Source organism: Scyliorhinus torazame, chromosome 11 (genome assembly GCF_047496885.1).
Source record: "Scyliorhinus torazame isolate Kashiwa2021f chromosome 11, sScyTor2.1, whole genome shotgun sequence".
Taxonomy (NCBI): domain Eukaryota; kingdom Metazoa; phylum Chordata; class Chondrichthyes; order Carcharhiniformes; family Scyliorhinidae; genus Scyliorhinus; species Scyliorhinus torazame.
Window position 1 is genome coordinate 72,832,579 of NC_092717.1, and position 19,171 is coordinate 72,851,749.

Here is a 19,171-nt window from a genome sequence, read left to right on the forward strand (position 1 = left end):
TGAGTTCCCGATAATCAATGGTCATGCGCCATGATCCGTCGGGCTTTCTTACTGGCCAAATCGGGGCATTATTAGTAGAGGCTACTGATCTTAGTACGCCCTGTTCTAATAAGCTCTCTATAACTTTTAGGATTTCTCCCTCTGCTTCTAGGGGGAATCCGTACTATTATTGGCGTCTAGGGTCAGGTCCTGTTACTTGTACGGAGTCGGTCATCCATCCACAGTCGTGCTTTTGGGTCGCAAATGCTGCCCTGTTCTATTGCAGGACTGCCCTAACCTGCCTGTCCGTGCTGAGCGTGGTGGGGTTGAACCAAAACTCGCCTACTGCGCTAATTTTGTTCATATAGTCCCCTATGTTGAGCGATGCGTGGGCTCTAGCGGATTTCGCCATCTTCCAAACACACTGGTTGACTGGATCGAATGATAGGTGGTGGGAATTCATAAAGTCGATTCCCAGAATGTGTTCTGCTGTGTGGGGCAGGTCTACTAAAACTACGGGGTGTTTTGTGGTTATGGTTCCGATTTGAATGGGTACAGGGGCTGTGATGTGTCCCTGCTGTGAGTGGCCTGTAAAGCCGCTGAGGGTGATAGCGGCTGTAGTGGGCCACGTGTCCTGAAAAAGAGTGGAGGAATTTATGGTGTTGCGGGACCCTCCTGTGTCCCAAAGAAGCTCGATAGGCTGTCCCCGAATTTTTGCATCGACTACGGGTCGTCCTGACCTATCCCAAAGGGTATCGCAGACCCAACTGGGGGAGCCCGTACACCGTCAGTCCGTTTCGGTCAAGTCCGTCTGATCCGAACGGGTGCAATGGATGGGCTCTGCCTTTAACTTACTCAGAGTGCCTGTTTGTTGGGCTTTCTGTGGCTTTTTGGGGCCATTGCACTCTTTCGCGAAATGTCCCAAATCTCCGCAGTGGTAACATTCTTGGGACTTGGATGGGGGGCTGTTCTTTCCCTCATTTACCCAGGCGGGGTTGTGATGTGTTGCTTTTACTGCCTGCATGTCTGCGGCGGCTTGCTTTTCCTCGGTGGTTTTAGCGGCGGGTCTATTGTGAACAGACGGCTCCCAAACGCGGGACAATCTTTTAACCACCCACTTCTTGTTATGAGCCTCCTCCGAGGGATCATAACTATTGCAGGCATTCTGTCCTGCCTCTGTGGCATGGGAGATAAGGGTGCGGATCCATTTGGCCATATTGTCTGAGGACAAATGGGCACGGTCTACGTCTCCAAAAACAGCTTTGAAGTGAATCCACAGGCGTCCTGCGAACGCTGTGGGGTGCTCAGACTTCTTCTGCCTACACTTATTTAGGCCATCTACGGGGTCACCCCGGTTATACCCGATCGCATCCAGGATCGCAGTATGCATTTCTGCAAGGGTGCCTCCTCCTACGTTCTGTGGGTCGGGAAGGGCTGCTGCTACCGATGGATCCAAACTTAGAACCATGAGCTTTACATGCTCTCTCTCATCCAGGCCGCACATGGTCGCCTGATGTTTGACGGCGGCAAAGAAATGGTGTGGGTCGGAAGCGGGGAGGAACGGTGTGATTTTTGCACACCCGTCCTGTAATTGGGTCACTATGAGGGGAGTGGAATTTAGGAATTCCGCCTCGTCTGATGTGGCTGTGCGGTGGGTTGTTGCAGGGTTCATGGGAGCCTGAACTACCTGCTGTGTCGGGGTGGGGGTGCTTTTCTCCTTTGGGGCTTTCCCTGCGCACATGTTCCCTGAACATACCTCTGCGCTTTTTCTTGTAACTCTTCCCAATCAGGGCCGTCTTCCTGGTCTAACTTTTCCCCAAAGGTTTCCTGAAATCCTTTCTGGACAGAAAGCAGTGATTGCAGGTCTGCAATCTGCTTCCGGCACTTTGCATGATCGATTGTGCTCTGTCTTTGTTCTGTGGTGGCAGCATGGAGCGCGCTCAAGACTGCCTTGAGATCACTACATTGTTGTGTCGAGTTGTGTGGGGACAAAGTCGGGGTCGTCCGTGTGGTTCGGTGGTCGGTGGTGGGATTTGTTTAGAAAAGTGATCATGAAGGGATCACTGGAGTCGAAATCGGAGTTGCTGGGTGTGGGTCCGGTTGTATGGGGATAGTCGGGAGGCGTGCTGTGGCTATCGTCAGAGTCACAGTCGCTGTCTCTGCTGCTGCAGTCTGTGAGCGTTCCAGGGTGGAGTGTATATTTTGGGGGTGGAGTCGAGGTTGAGTCCGTGGCTGGGCTGGACGTGGTGGGGTTGGTCGGGTTACGTTGGCTGTGGGCGGGGTGTGGTCTGCTGCGTCAAGAATGACGTGGTGGGCGTGGTTTGACTGCGTTCTATAAGCCTTTAACTGGTTTATATGAAACCATGCAGTCTTACCATTTGGGTATTTTATTTTGTAAACTGATGGGCTTACTTTATCCGAAATGGAGTACGGACCCGAGTATTTTGGAGACAGGAATGTGCTGGGGTTATATACAGACAACATCACTTGCTGGCCGATATCGTACTCCATTGCATGTACTGCCTTATCAAAACAAGCCTTGCTCTGTTTCTTTTTGGTGCCCAATTTAACTGCGGCTGCTAACTGAGTCGTTTTTACATTAGCAACTAATTGCACCACGGCTTTCTCGTGGGTGAGGGCCGTTACTTCAGGGCTGGTCAGGTCTAAACCTAACAAGTAGTCTGTCCCTTTCATGGGGCGTCTGGTCATAAGAGTGTGTGGGGTGTAACCTGTGGATGTAGAAATAGTGTTATGCAAAAACATCAGCGCAAAAGGGAGGACTGAATCCCAAGTGGTGTTGTTCTGCTGGACCATTTTTCGGAGGGTGGTTTTTAGGGTCCGATTCATGCGCTCCACGATACCCCTCGACTGTGGGTGGTATGCAATGTGGAATTTTTGGGTGATGCCAAATATCGTGAGGACATTCTGCATGACCCGTCCCATAAAGTGAGAACCTTGGTCCGATTCAATACTGCGGAGGAGTCCCCATCTTGTAAAGATGTGGTGGGTTAGGATGTTGGCTGTGGTTTTCGCGGTGTTGGTGCGGGCTGGAAATGCTTCCACCCACTTTGTAAAAGTGTCCATGACCACCAGAACATATTTATAGCCATTCCTGCAAGGGGGCAATGGACCTATAAAATCAATCTGGAGGTTAGTCCAGGGGCCGTTAACGGGTCGGGTGTGGCTGAGTTGAGCCTTTTTGGCATATCTGCCGGGGTTGTTCTGCGCACAGATAAGGCAATTCTCAATGTATTGGCTTACAGCTTCCTTGAGATTTGGCCACCAACAAAGCTGTTTGAGGTGGGCTGTAGTGAGATTGATTCCCTGGTGTCCATGACCACCATGGAATAAACAAATCAATTGGTTCCTATCCTGCTCAGGAACTACATAAAGGGTGTCCTTTAACACCACACCGTCATGTGTGGTTAGTGTATTTCTGAACCTCTCGTAGGAGGCTGGAAACTTCCCTTTCACATCTCAGTGAGAGCGCTATCCTGCTTCTGGGCCTCTACTAGATCCTCGATCCTAGTCTGCGTGACCTGAACTGCACTCACTGGCGCACTCACTGGCGCGCTTTCAGGGGGTTTCCAAAAGTACCCATGCCTGGATCCTGCCTTAGCCAGTGCGTCGGCTTTTACATTTCCAGGGGGGGAGGAGCGATGGTGGCTGCGGACTTTTATGATGCCAAAAGTCCTGTTCTGGGCTTTAGCTAAAATATGGCGGAGTAATGGGGCTGAGGGGAGGGGTTTCCCATCCGTGGAAACAAATCCTCTTGTTTCCCACAGGGGCAGAAATTCTGTAAGGCTGTTACAGACATAGAGGCTGTCCGAGTATATGTCTGCTGGGCTGGGGAAGGAATCTGGGTGGTCTACTATGTAAGCGATGGCCGCAAGCTCTGCTGCCTGCGCGCCTAAGTGTCCGGGGAGTTTTAATGCTATCTCCTCGAGGGCGCGTCCCTGCGCGTCCTCAACATAAATCCCACAACCTGTTATGCGTTGCCCATCTAAGACTGTGGAAGATCCATCCTCATAAATCCTAATGGGTTCCCACGTGTCCGGGTGAGGGGGGCTCTGAGATGGGGTACCTATTTTTCTGGGGGGTGTTTTTGCTATAAAGGGGCCTGTGTTGTGGTGTGGAAAGATGATTTCACATTCATGGGTGGTTCCGGAGTACTGCAAATTGTCCGCTAAGTATGCGTGAGTCTTTGTCCGTTTTACTGTGATGTCCCGTCCCTGCAAGAGAAGGGTCCACCTAGCTGCGCGTATTTGGCTGACGGTACCGTCCTTGAGTCGTCCGTCCAGTAAAAGTTGGGTGGGGGTGTGTTCGGTCAAAATGGTGATGGGGTTCAGTCCGGTAATGTATGAAAAGTACTGGACTGCCCAGAAAACTGCGAGCAGGTGCCTCTCACAGGCTGAAATTCCCTGCTCCACAGCATCTAAAATTCGGGAGGCATAAGCCACGGGTCTTAACTGGTCGTGCCGTTCCTGCAGGAGCACGGCTGAAAGGGTGCGGTCTGTGGTCGCTACCTCTATGGCGTAAGGGAAAAGCGGGACTGGAACCTGTAGTGCGGGGGCGGCTATGAGCGCCTGTTTTAATGATTCCACAGCATCCGTATGCTGCGGAAGCCACTCCCAGGGGGCTCCTTTCTTTAGGAGGTCTGAGAGGGGTGCTGCCTTGCTGGCGAAACCGTCAATGTGGTGTCGGCAGTAGCCAAGCAGTCCTAAAAACAACCGGAGGCTGAAACGTTTTGGGGAAGGGGCAATTTAGCGATCGAGTCAATTCTTTTATGCTCGATCTCGCGTTTGCCGTGTGTGATAATTGTACCCAAATATACCACTTTTTCTTCCAATATCTGGGCCTTTTTGGGGTTGACTTTACAGCCAATGGAATGTAACAATTCCAGGAGTTCGGGCAGAAGCTCAATGTGCTCTTCCTTAGTGTCTGTCTGCAGTTCTTGATCATCTACATACTGTACCAGACATTCGGGGCGAGAAAGTTTCGCTAGTCCATTTGCCGGTAGACTATGTCGGTGCTGTCGGCGGAAAATGGAGGGGGAGTTGTGGAAGCCTTGTGGCAGGCATGTCCACGTGTACTGCTGGGCTCTAAAAGTGAAGGCAAATTTATACTGGCATGCCTTTGCCAATGGAATGGACCAGAATCCATTACTGACGTCCAAAACCGTGAAATAGCGGGAATTGAGTCCCTGTTTGAGCATGGTCTCGGGACTTGTTGCTACGGTGGGGGCTGCTGCGGGCGTGACTTTATTGAGTTCCCGATAATCAATGGTCATGCGCCATGATCCGTCGGGCTTTCTTACTGGCCAAATCGGGGCATTATTAGTAGAGGCTACTGATCTTAGTACGCCCTGTTCTAATAAGCTCTCTATAACTTTTAGGATTTCTCCCTCTGCTTCTAGGGGGAATCCGTACTATTATTGGCGTCTAGGGTCAGGTCCTGTTACTTGTACGGAGTCGGTCATCCATCCACAGTCGTGCTTTTGGGTCGCAAATGCTGCCCTGTTCTATTGCAGGACTGCCCTAACCTGCCTGTCCGTGCTGAGCGTGGTGGGGTTGAACCAAAACTCGCCTACTGCGCTAATTTTGTTCATATAGTCCCCTATGTTGAGCGATGCGTGGGCTCTAGCGGATTTCGCCATCTTCCAAACACACTGGTTGACTGGATCGAATGATAGGTGGTGGGAATTCATAAAGTCGATTCCCAGAATGTGTTCTGCTGTGTGGGGCAGGTCTACTAAAACTACGGGGTGTTTTGTGGTTATGGTTCCGATTTGAATGGGTACAGGGGCTGTGATGTGTCCCTGCTGTGAGTGGCCTGTAAAGCCGCTGAGGGTGATAGCGGCTGTAGTGGGCCACGTGTCCTGAAAAAGAGTGGAGGAATTTATGGTGTTGCGGGACCCTCCTGTGTCCCAAAGAAGCTCGATAGGCTGTCCCCGAATTTTTGCATCGACTACGGGTCGTCCTGACCTATCCCAAAGGGTATCGCAGACCCAACTGGGGGAGCCCGTACACCGTCAGTCCGTTTCGGTCAAGTCCGTCTGATCCGAACGGGTGCAATGGATGGGCTCTGCCTTTAACTTACTCAGAGTGCCTGTTTGTTGGGCTTTCTGTGGCTTTTTGGGGCCATTGCACTCTTTCGCGAAATGTCCCAAATCTCCGCAGTGGTAACATTCTTGGGACTTGGATGGGGGGCTGTTCTTTCCCTCATTTACCCAGGCGGGGTTGTGATGTGTTGCTTTTACTGCCTGCATGTCTGCGGCGGCTTGCTTTTCCTCGGTGGTTTTAGCGGCGGGTCTATTGTGAACAGACGGCTCCCAAACGCGGGACAATCTTTTAACCACCCACTTCTTGTTATGAGCCTCCTCCGAGGGATCATAACTATTGCAGGCATTCTGTCCTGCCTCTGTGGCATGGGAGATAAGGGTGCGGATCCATTTGGCCATATTGTCTGAGGACAAATGGGCACGGTCTACGTCTCCAAAAACAGCTTTGAAGTGAATCCACAGGCGTCCTGCGAACGCTGTGGGGTGCTCAGACTTCTTCTGCCTACACTTATTTAGGCCATCTACGGGGTCACCCCGATTATACCCGATCGCATCCAGGATCGCAGTATGCATTTCTGCAAGGGTGCCTCCTCCTACGTTCTGTGGGTCGGGAAGGGCTGCTGCTACCGATGGATCCAAACTTAGAACCATGAGCTTTACATGCTCTCTCTCATCCAGGCCGCACATGGTCGCCTGATGTTTGACGGCGGCAAAGAAATGGTGTGGGTCGGAAGCGGGGAGGAACGGTGTGATTTTTGCACACCCGTCCTGTAATTGGGTCATTATGAGGGGAGTGGAATTTAGGAATTCCGCCTCGTCTGATGTGGCTGTGCGGTGGGTTGTTGCAGGGTTCATGGGAGCCTGAACTACCTGCTGTGTCAGGGGTGGGGGTGCTTTTCTCCTTTGGGGCTTTCCCTGCGCACATGTTCCCTGAACATACCTCTGCGCTTTTTCTTGTAACTCTTCCCAATCAGGGCCGTCTTCCTGGTCTAACTTTTCCCCAAAGGTTTCCTGAAATCCTTTCTGGACAGAAAGCAGTGATTGCAGGTCTGCAATCTGCTTCCGGCACTTTGCATGATCGATTGTGCTCTGTCTTTGTTCTGTGGTGGCAGCATGGAGCGCGCTCAAGACTGCCTTGAGATCACTACATTGTTTTTGTAGCGTCTCCACCTGCTTCTCTGTTTCTTTCTTTACCAGGACTGCACGCTGCGTGTCCTGATAAGCCTTTTCATACTGGGACTGGAAACTACTCAAATGCGCCAGACAAGACTGGTGACCCCGTTTGGCGTCAGCCACCTCTTTGTCCTTTGCTGCTAATTTCCTCCTTAGTTCCAGATTCTCTTTCGCCACCTTGCATACATCGACTTTACTCATATGATGTATGCCCTCTACTTCTTTGCGGAGCGTCTTGACGACCTCCTCTGTGCCTCGCAATTGTGCCAAACAGGACACGATTGCCATCGGCTTGCGAGCTTTTGCTAAGTTCTTTTTATGGATCTCACTCATGTTCTCCCACCAAGTATGCCCTATACTTCTTGAGTCTTCATTATCGCAGAAATCATTCCACATGGGCCATCCTTTGCCCTTGAGGTATTTCCGGATTTCCTCTTCCCAAATGGGACACTGTCCCACTCTACTGCTGCTGGTCGCTGCGACCGCAAATTCCTCGGGGTTCATGAGGCATTGCATTGCCTACATGGCCATCTCTCCTATCCGCTTGCTTCGGTTAAAATTGGAACAGGGGGCTAAGGTGGTGTCGTAGATGCGGGTACGGCTTTCACTAATTTCCGGAAATACAGACTTCCGACAGTTTTGACGCAACAAAAATCTATCAGTTTTACCTTATAGCCCTGTTAGTTACGCATGCATACACACACTTCCGAATTATGACTTATTAATCAGAACTGCTTGAACACTTGTGGTTTTTTTGTTTCCAATTGGATTCTAATTCAAATTTCTTGGGTTCTCCCGGAGTGGTTTTCCACTTCTAGATCGGGTCCCGTCAGGATGTCACCAAAATGTTGCTCTTATTAGCCTTAGTTTTGTTAGCTCTAATTCTGTCACCTTTGCTCACGAGTCGCCAGGTATCTTTCTGATACCGCCACGTGGTTCAAGCTCAAGTAATGATTAATAATGCAGCACACCGCTTAGTAAAAGTTAAATCAACGATCATTTCATAGAATTTACAGTGCAGAAGGAGGCCATTCGGCCCATCGAGTCTGCACCGGCTCTTGGAAAGAGCACCCGACCCAAGGTCAACAGCTCCACCCTATCCCCATAACCCAGTAACCCCACCCAACACTAAGGGCAATTTTGGACACTAAGGGGCAATTTATCATGGCCAATCCACCTAACCCGCACATCTTTGGACTGTGGGAGGAAACCAGAGCACCCGGAGGAAACCCACGCACACACGGGGAGGATGTGCAGACTCCGCACAGACAGTGACCCAAGCTGGAATCGAACCTGGGACCCTGGAGCTGTGAAGCAATTGTGCTATCCACAATGCTACCATGCTGCCCCTAATCATTTATTATATACAGCAATAAATACTTGTACAATAATCCTATTTCTAGACTACAACCTACCACTAAAGGCCAATACTTAAATTTGGAGATGGTCCACCAGGTCAGGGAAACAAATGGTCTATCGAATTGGGTCTGGCCTGCGGGATTCAAAAGGCTGGTATGAGTCGATAGTCTGGAGCACCTATTCGGTAGCGATCGCTGGAGTAAGACTTACTTGTTTCTTTGTCGAAGGGTCTCGAAGGTTGCGAGCAGGAGCAGAAGGGTCGATCTGAACTTGGCCCCTATTTTTATAGTTCCCAGGGGCTTCCCGCCTCTCGGGGCGGACCTTGACCCTGGTTCCAAGTGATTGGACTTGGTCCCAATCACTTGGTTCGATATGCTCCAATAATGGGGCGATTCCTTGATCGGGGGGTGGTCGTCCACCTTTCTTTGTCTCAGCCACTGCTGGCGCCGAAAAGTCTGGATTGGCTTTATGTTGCTAATGTGTCGCAATTGTTCCCGGGGATGGCTGCTTACTATGCAGATGGCTGGGTTGTTGTGATGTTAATGGCTGCAGGTATCGGTCTGGGCCGACTTCCCCAGAGCCGAATACACTGTTTTACCTGCAGCTGTCCGCTTGAGTCCTGTTGGCTGATTTTCCCATCAGCCTCTTTCATTCGCCATTTTAGATCGGGGTTTGACCATTCTAATCGGGAATCAGACATTTTAGGTGGCTACAACAGGAACAGGTCGGACAGGACCGACTGGTAAAAGAGATTCTACAAGTCGACAGGAGGTACGCGGAGACTCCAGAGATAGGGTTTTTAAGGGAATGGTGGAGGCTACAGGCAGAGTTCGGCTTGTTAACCACAGGGAGGGCAGAGGAACAGCTCAGAAAGGCGAGGGGGGCGATCTACGAGCATGGTGAGAAGGCCAGCAGGATGTTTGCACAGCAGCTCAGAAAGAGGGAGGCAACCTGAGAAATAGGCAAAGTTATTGGCAGGGATGGGAACATGGTTGGTGATTCGACAGGGATGAGCAAGGCGTTTAGGGATTTCTATGGCAGGCTGTACAGGTCGGAACCCCCTGCGGGGCCGGAGGGGATGAGGCACTTCCTGGAGGGGCAGACTTTCCCAAAGGTGGACTGGGAACTGGCAGAAGGGCTGGGGGCCTTCGGGTTGGAAGAGATAGTGGAGGGCTTGAACTCCATGCAGTCGGGTAAGGCCCCAGGACCGGACGGGTACCCAGCGGAGTTCTATAAAAAGCTCTCTGGGATATTGGGACCGGTGCTGATGAAGGTGTTTAATGAGGCAAGGGAAAGAGGGGTTCTGCCCCAGATGATGTCACAGGCCACGATTTCGCTTATCCTGAAACGGGACAAGAACCCGGAGCTGTGTGGGTCCTGCAGGCCGATATCCCCGTTGAATGTAGACGCCGAACTGTTGGCCAAAATTTTGTCTTCCAGGATTGAGGATTGTGTACCGGATGTTATTGTGGAGGATCAGACGGGGTTCGTTCAGGGCAGGCAGCTGGTGGCCAATGTAAGAAGGCTGTTAAATGTGATCATGATGCCCCCGGAAAGTAGGGAGGTGGAGGTAGTGGTCGCAATGGATGCGGAGAAAGCTTTTGACCGGGTTGAGTGGGATTATTTATGGGAGGTGCTGGGGCGGTTCGGATTTGGGAGGGGCTTTATTGACTGAATCAGTTTGCTGTATCAGGCTCCGGTGGCAAGTGTACGGATGAACAGGACGACTTCGGACTATTTTAGACTGCACCGGGGGACGAGACAGGGATGCCCCCTCTCCCCACTGCTGTTTGCGCTGGCTATAGAGCCACTGGCAATTGCTCTGAGAGCCTCAAGGGGCTGGAAGGGGCTGGTCCAGGGAGAGGGGGGGGGAGGGGGGGGCCCTAGAGCCCAAGTCTCGCTTTATGCGGATGACCTGCTCCTGTATGTTTCATATCCAATTGAGGGGATGGAAGAAATCATGGGAATTTTGGGGGAATTTGGCCGGTTCTCAGGGTATAAGCTTAATATGGGTAAGAGCGAGATGTTTGCGGTCCGGGCGAGAGGTTAGGTGAGGCGACTGGGGGAACTGCCGTTTAGATTGGTTGGGGACAGTTTCAGGAACTTAGGTATTCGAGTAGCGTGGGATTGAGACCGGCTACATAAATTGAACTTGGCCCAGTTGGTAGATCAGATGAAAGATGATTTTCGGAGATGGGACGCACTCCCGTTATCTCTAGCTGGGAGAGTCCAAACGGTGAAAATGACGGTCCTCCCGAGATTCCTGTTTGTATTTCAATGTCTTCCCATCTTTATTCCGCGGTCCTTTTTCAAGCGAGTCAACAAAGCTATTGCGGGCTTCGCGAGTGAGGAGGATAATGCTTGAACGGAGTCGGGGAGAGGGCGGGCTGGCGCTGCTGAATTTTAGCAACTATTACTGGGCAGCTAACATAGTCATGATCAGGAAGTGGGCGGTGGGGGAGGGGTCGGTATGGGAGCATATGGAGGCGGCTTCATGCAAGGGCACAAGTTTGGGGGCGCTGGTAACTGCGCCTCTGCCGTTCCCGCCGGCACGGTACTCCACCAGCCCCGTGGTACTGGCGGCCCTGAGAGTCTGGGGGCAATGGAAGAGATATGTGGGAGCAGAGGGAGCATCGGTCTGGTCCCCAATCTGCGATAATCACCGGTTTGCCCCGGGGAGGATGGATGGGGGGTTCAGAATATGACGGAGTGCGGGGATTGAGAGGATGGGGGACCTGTTTATAGAGGGGACCTTTCCGAGTATGAGGGCGCAGGAGGAGAAGTTTGCGTTGGTGAGGGGAAATGCAGGTGCGGGATTTTCTGCGTAGACAGGTATCAACCTTCCCACTCCTGTCGCTAAGGGGGATTCAGGACAGGGTAGCCTCCAGAGAATGGGTAGGAGAGGGGAGCATCTTGGACATTTACAAGGGACTTATGGGATCAGTGGAGACACAGACCGAGGAGCTGAAGTGCAAGTGGGAGGAGGAGCTGGAATGCTTGCCTTCATTGGCCGGGGCATTGAGTCTAAGAATTGGCAAGTCATGTTGCAGCTGTATAGAACCTTAGTTAGGCCACACTTGGAGTATAGTGTTCAATTCTGGTCGCCACACTACCAGAAGGATGTGGAGGCTTTAGAGAGGGAAGAGATTTACCAGAATGTTGCCTGGTATGGAGGGCATTAGCTATGAGGAGCGGTTGAATAAACTCGGTTTGTTCTCACTGGAACGAAGGAGGTTGAGGGGAGACCTGATAGAGGTCTACAAAATTATGAAGGGCATAGACAGAGTGGATAGTCAGAGGCTTTTCCCCAGGGTAGAGGGGTCAATTACTCGGGGGCATAGGTTTAAGGTGAGAGGGGCAAGGTTTAGAGTAGATGTACGAGGCAAGTTTTCTACGCAGAGGGTAGTGGGTGCCTGGAACTCACTACCGGAGGAGGTGGTGGAAGCAGGGACGATAGGGACATTTAAGGGGCATCTTGACAAATATATGAATAGGATGGGAATAGAGGGATATGGACCCAGGAAGTGTAGAAGATTGTAGTTTAGTCGGGCAGCATGGTCGGCACGAGCTTGGAGGGCCGAAGGGCCTGTTCCTGTGCTGTACATTTCTTTGTTCTTTGTTCTATAGAGGAGGGCCTTTGGGCGGATGCGTTGAGTAGAGTTAACGCGACCGCAACATGTGGCAGGCTCAACCTGATTCAATTCAAGGTCGTTCACCGGGCCCACATGACAGTGGCCCGGATGAGCAGATTCTTTGGGGTGGAGGACAGGTGCGCAAAATGTGCGGGAGGACCAGCGAACCATGTCCACATGTTCTGGGCATGGCCAAAGCTTAGGGAATTTTGGCAGGGGTTTGCTGATGTCATGTCCCAGGTATTAAAAACGAGGGCGGCATTGAGTCCAGAGGTGGCGATTTTCGGGGTGTCGCAGGATCCAGGAATCCAGGAGGAGAAAGAGGCAGACGTTCTGGCCTTTGCTTCCCTGATAGGCAGAGACGGATACTATTAGCTTGGAGGGACTCAAAGCCCCCGAGGTCGGAGACCTGGCTATCGGACGTGGTTAGCTTTCTCTGTTTGGAGAAAATCAAGTTCGCCCTGAGAGGGTCACTGTTAGGGTTCGCCCGGAGGTGGCAACCATTCATCGACTTCTTTGCGGGAAATTAATTGTCAGCAGAGAGGGGGGAGGGGGGCGGGTTAGGTTAGCGTAGATTAGGAGGTTAATTAATGGTGGGACCTGTTAGGGAGGGAGATGGTATTTGCACTATGTTTATAGTCTCATGTACATTGTTTATATTGTTGCTGTTATAATGCCAGAAAATACCTCAATAAAATGTTTATTAAAACAAAAGGGTGGAGGTGGCGTGCTTGTGGAGCTGGTTAATCTCTCGTGCTATTGAAAACATGTTCAGATGGGACTGATTAGCATTGACACTTAGTGCACACATGGAGATGAGTTTGTTCAGGCAGAGTCGGTCCATCCAGAATTATTGCCTGGCGCCGTGGCAGTACATCCTCTGATTAATCCGCCACAGCATGAATGGCACGCTCACACAAACGGCATTCCCAGCATGCAGGGCCAGGAGAGCTTCCCATGAAATGGCTGGATCTCAGCCAGCACCTTTAAGGACCTTCAGGCTCCCCTTGGCACCGGTACCTATTACGGAGCCTAATTTTACAGATTGAAACACCATTAAATTTCATCAACCTGGGTTTTACTGTGCAGATAGACTTCCATTTGCATTCCAAATCTATCACTGTTCATGATGACTGGAGCATTTACTGTAAGGATCAAGACTCATTACATCAAAACTGAATGGAGTTGGGTTTACAATTAATTCTTTTTGTACTTTGAAAAATATCAGAATCAAGCACGGAATATGTCCGTATGTATTAAATTTGAGCGCCACAATATTGTGTGTTGATGCAATCTCAACTGCAATCTGTTACACTCACATGTTCGAATCTTAGTTCTCAGGCAGTGTCACATCAATCTTTTCATCACACATTGTTTAACCTGTTAATGGTGTAGGTTCCAAATATTTGGTTCTTTTGGAACAAGTATAAATGTTGGTCAGGAGTTGTGCTTTGGGCAGAAATGGCAATCTGGGCTCAAAATTGGACACTTTTCGAAGTGCCTCTTTGGCACACGTTTCTGCTCAAACTCATTTGCATTTGGCAAATCTAACATTTCAGCAACCGGCGGGGGTGGGATTCACGCCAGCCCCCAGCGATTCTCCGACCCGGCGGGGGGTCGGAGAATCTCGCCCCAGATTCTCAACCATCACACATTGTTCAGTGCACGCAGCCCCTTTCAAGCTGGTACTGCTGGACTTTGACTGATAACAGAAAGCAGAACATGTATCAAGCCATGGAATATTGATTGCTCTTGCTCCCCTTCACCACTCAAAGCAAGTGTGGTCGGACTTTCATCTTCAGCATCATTCTCCACATTCTGTTGTTGAAATTCTATTCAAAGCTGTTTCCCGTAATCCTGTCTCATTATAATCAAAGCGTAAGAACTTTAAATGAGTATTCTAATTGGAAATGATGTTAGTGCCTTTACCAACATAGATGCTTGCTTCTGAAATTTCACCATGTCACCGTAGATTTCCTGGGTGGACCAGCAGAGGTGGAAGATAGCCAATGAATAATCCACCTCTGGGAGCCCAGTCCATTCAGGTTTTAACATCAGGGGGCGGGATTCTCCAATAATGGGGATATGTCCCCACGCCCGCGACAAAACACACTCGAAACACTCTGGACTTACCTGGTGTAAGGGCAGGGCTCCGGAGTGCTCCTCGCAGCTCCAGCTGCCGATACTACGGAGCCCTGCTCTTCCCCGCGTGACATGGCTGACCCACTAAGAAGATGGGTTCCCCTCCAGATCACGCGCATCCGCGGATCAGTGGCACCCAATCGAAAGCCTGGCCGTCCTGGAGGCCCACCCTGGTGAATGATCTCCTCGTCCCCACCAAGGCGGCCGTGGACTAAGTCCGCAGCCACCATGCCGAGTGCCCGCTGGGTGGAACCATGAGAGAACCACGCCGGCGGGAACTCGGCCAGCTGCATTTGAAGAACTGCCACGGAGGCCTCTTTCAATGGCCCCCGACCTGCGCCGAGTCAACTGCACGTGCTCGATTGCCGGCGATTCCCCGGGGACCGGAGGATGGCAGGAGTGGCGGCGGACCCGATCTCGGGTCTGATGCCCATTCTCCGCTCCAAGCATGATTTCGACGCAGTGGCTCAGAGAATCCCGCCCAGGGAGTCCACTCTGCACACCATGTGCATAGGACTGCTGCCGCCCTTGCAGTGTGGCTGCTGCTAAGGGGCCAGCAGCACGTGTGTCAGTGACGTCATGGAGGTCATCTTCAGTGGAAGGGCATCATCTGCCATTAATGGCATGTCTTCTGGTTGGGAAGAAATGAGCACATCATGATGCCACAATTGAATGTCTGAGAAAATTTTGGTTAATGTTCATTCTGTCTGAGTAATGACAACCAGAGCAGTTACTTTTTTAATTGTCTGTGAGGCAGTTTTAGTGTTGTCAACATTCATCAATATTGATGAACTTGTATCTAATAGTGTACATTGAAGTTGAATAAATGTGCACAGAGGGAGAATTCAGAATGTCCAATTCACCTATCAAGCACATCTTTCGGGACTTGTGGGAGGAAACCGGTATATCCGGAGGAAACCCACGGAGACATAGAACATAGAACATACAGTGCAGAAGGGGGCCATTCGGCCCATCGAGTCTGCACCAACCCACTTAAGCCCTCACTTCCACCCTATCCCCGTAACCCAATAACTCCTCCTACCCTTTTTGGTCACTAAGGGCAATTTATCATGGCCAATCCACCTAACCTGCACGTCTTTGGATTGTGGAAGGAAACCGGAGCACCCGGAGGAAACCCACCCAGACACGGGTCGAATGTGCAAACTCCGCACAGCCAGTGACCCAGTGAAGAATTGAACCTGGGACCCTGGCGCTGTGAAGCCACAGTGCTAGCCACTTGTGCTACCGATAGTAGTTAAGAACAGGAAATCTAGATTATTTTCTTTCCCTCCCTTACCTGATGCAGGAAACCTTTAGCGTCCCAAACACTGCCTTGAAACAGGATAGACAGGGTAAGAGAATGTGGCGTCGATCCCGAAGATTGGCGAGTTGGCAAAAGTGGGTCCCGGTGTAGCCAGTTAAAATGGCTAACTCCCGATTTAGAATGGCCAACCCCGATTTAAAATGGCGAACGGAACAGGCTGATGGGAAAATCAGCCAACAGGACTAAAACAAGCAGCTGCAGGTAAAACTGTGTATTCGCCTCTGGGAAGGCCAGACAAGATCGATACCTGCAGCCAGCAGCACAACAAAACACCAGCCATCTGAATATTAATGAGCAATCCCCGGGAACAATAAGCAACATTTAGACACTGAGGTACCCTCAATAATGATGCTTAGAGATTAAACTGTAAAGAAGGCTTTATTAGGCTAATAACTATGCTACAGATTTGGACGAGAGCTGACTGCTACACAGACCATGAGGCAGGCCTTTATGTATGGCTCCCAGATGGGCGGAGCTAGAGGCGGAGTCCCCAGGGTTCCAAGCCTGGTCTTAAAGGGGACATCACCTTACATGATGATAAGGCAGTAACCGTTCATCACATTCACCCCCTGTTTAAAAAGGAGTCCGGCGGGGGTGAAGTGCCATCATGGGTCCATCCGTCTCAGCGGCCGGATCGTCCTCCTCGATCTCCTCAGTTCGGGCGGTGGTGCGGCGGGCACGGACGTCCCGGTTGAGGGCACATCCGAGAGCACAGCGGTCGGAGCTTCGGTCCGGGTCGGGGCAGAGGAACTAGGCAGGGCCGGGGGTAGCGGAGCCGGCGCCGGCGGGGGGGGGGCACGGTAGGAGCTCACCAACGGGTGGTAGGGCCGGAAGGGGGTGTGTTGTAGGGGGCGAAGGGTCCTGCAGGGGAGCGGCGCGGGAAGGGGCGTCTGTGGTGGAGGATCCAGCGGGCGCTAGATCCCGGAGGGAAACCGTATCTTGCCTGCCGTCGGAGTACTCCACGTAGGCGTAACTGGGGTTGGCGTGGAGCAGTCGGACCTTTTCAACTAGGGGGTCCGTTTTATGGTTCCTCGCGTGCCTCCGGAGAAGAACAGGTCCCGGAGCCGTCAGCCAAGGTGGAAGGGAGACCCCGGAGGTAGACTTCCTGGGGAAGAGAAACAATCGCTCATGAGGGGTCTCATTTGTGGCCGTGCAGAGGAGTGACCTAATGGAGTGTAGGGCATCGGGTAGGACCTCCTGCCAGTGGGTGGTTGGGAGATTTCTCGACCGCAGGGCCAGAAGGACAGCCTTCCACACAGTCGCATTCTCCCTCTCCACCTGCCTGTTTCCCCGTGGGTTATAGCTGGTCGTTCTGCTCGAGGCGATGCCTTTGCTGAGCAGATACTGACGCAGTTCATCGCTCATGAACGATGTACCCCGGTCGCTGTGGATATAAGCAGGGAAACCGAACAGGGTGAAGATGCTGTGCAGTGTCTTAATCACCGTGGCTGAGGTCATGTCGGGGCAGGGAATGGCGAATGGGAAACGGGAGAACTCATCGATCACGGTGAGTAAATAGGCATAACGGTTGGTGGACGGGAGGGGCCCCTTGAAGTCCACGCTCAGTCGCTCAAAGGGGCCCGAGGCCTTCATGAGCCGAACCTTGTCTGGCCGATAGAAGTGCGGTTTGCACTCCGCACAGACCTGGCAGGCCCTGACCATGGCCTTGACCTCCTTGGTTGAGTAAGGTAGGTTGCGGGACTTGATGAAATGGATGAGCCGGGTAACCCCCGGGTGGCAGAGGTCATTGTGGATGGCTTGCAGGCGGTCCTCCTGCGCGTTGGTGCATGTGCCGCGGGACAGGGCATCTGGGGGCTCGTTGAGCTCCCCTGGACGATACTTGATATCGTACGAGTAGGTGGAGAGTTCGATCCTCCACCTCAAAATTTTATCGTTTTTGCCCCGTTGCGTGTTATCGAACATATAGGCGACCGACCGTTGTTCGGTGACGAGGGTAAACCTCCTACTGGCGAGGTAGTGTCTCCAGCACCGCACAGCCTCCACAATGGCTTGTGCCTCCTTTTCGACTGCAGAGTGTCGAATCTCGGAGGCGGTGAGGGTTCGGGAGAAGAACGCTACTGGTCTGCCTTCCTGATTGAGGGTAGCAGCCAGGGCGATGTCTGATGCATCGCTCTCTACCTGGAAAGGGATGGTTTCGTCCACCGCGTGCATGGCGGCCTTGATGATGTCGGCCTTGATGCGGTTGAAGGCCAATTGAGCCTCAGCCGAGAGGGGAAAAGTTGTGGTCTTTAGGAGTGGGCGGGCTTTGTCTGCATACTTGGGGACACACTGGGCGTAATAGGAGAAAAGCCCCAAGCACCGTTTGAGGGCCTTGAGGCTGTGGGGGAGAGGGAGTTCCTTAAGGGGGCACATGCGGTCGGGGTCGGGACCTCGGACCCCGTCTTCCACGACATAGCCGAGGTTGGCCAGCCGGGTGGTGTGGAAAACGCATTTGCCCTCGTTATAGGTCAGGTTAAGGGCTCGGGCGGTCTGGAGGAACTTTTTGAGGTTAGCGTCATGGTCCTGCTGATCATGGCCGCAGATGGTGACATTGTCCAAGTACGGGTGTGTAGCCCGCAAACCGTCCTGGTCCACCATTTGGTCCATCGCCCTTTGAAAGACGGAGACCCCATTTGTGACACCAAAGGGGACCCTGAGGAAGTGGAAGAGCCGGCCGGCTGCTTCGAAGGCAGTATAGAGGCGGTCGTTTGGTCGGATGGGGAGCTGGTGGTATGCAGATTTGAGGTCGACCTTGGAAAAGACTCGGTATTGGGCGATCCGATTTACTATTTCCGCGATGCGAGGAAGGGGGTATGCATCAAGCTGCGTGAATCGGTTTATGGTCTGGCTATAATCCACGACCATCCGTTTCTTCTCCCCGGACCAGACTACCACCACTTGCGCTCTCCAAGGGCTGTTGCTAGCCTCGATGACCCCCTCTCCCAGTAAACGCCAGACCTCTGACTTGATAAAAGCCATATCTTGGGCACTGTAGCGCCGGCTCCTGGTGGTGACGGGCTTACAGTCGGGAGTGAGGTTAGCGAATAGCGAGGGGGGTGCGACTTTCAGTGTCGCAAGGCAGCACACCGTGAGGGGGGGCAAGGGTCCGCCGAACTTCAGTGTCAGGCTTCGGTGGCTGCACTGGAAATCCAGTCCGAGCAGCAGGGGGGCACAGAGGTGAGGGAGGATATAAAATTTGAAACGGGTGTATTTGGCACCCTGGATCGAGAGATCTGCAATACAGTACCCCGTGATTTGTACCGAGTGGGACCCAGATGCGAGGGCTATGGTTTGGGATGTAGGATGGGTGCGTAGGGAGCAGCGCCTTACCGTTTCAGGGTGGATAAAGCTCTCCGTGCTCCCGGAGTCGAAGAGGCATGCAGTGTCGTGCCCGTTGACCTGGACCTGCATCATGGAGTTCTGCAGGTGTTTTGGCCGAGTTTGATCGAGGGTGATCGCACCCAGTCGCGGGTAGTTGGAGTTGTAAAATGGCCGCTGCCG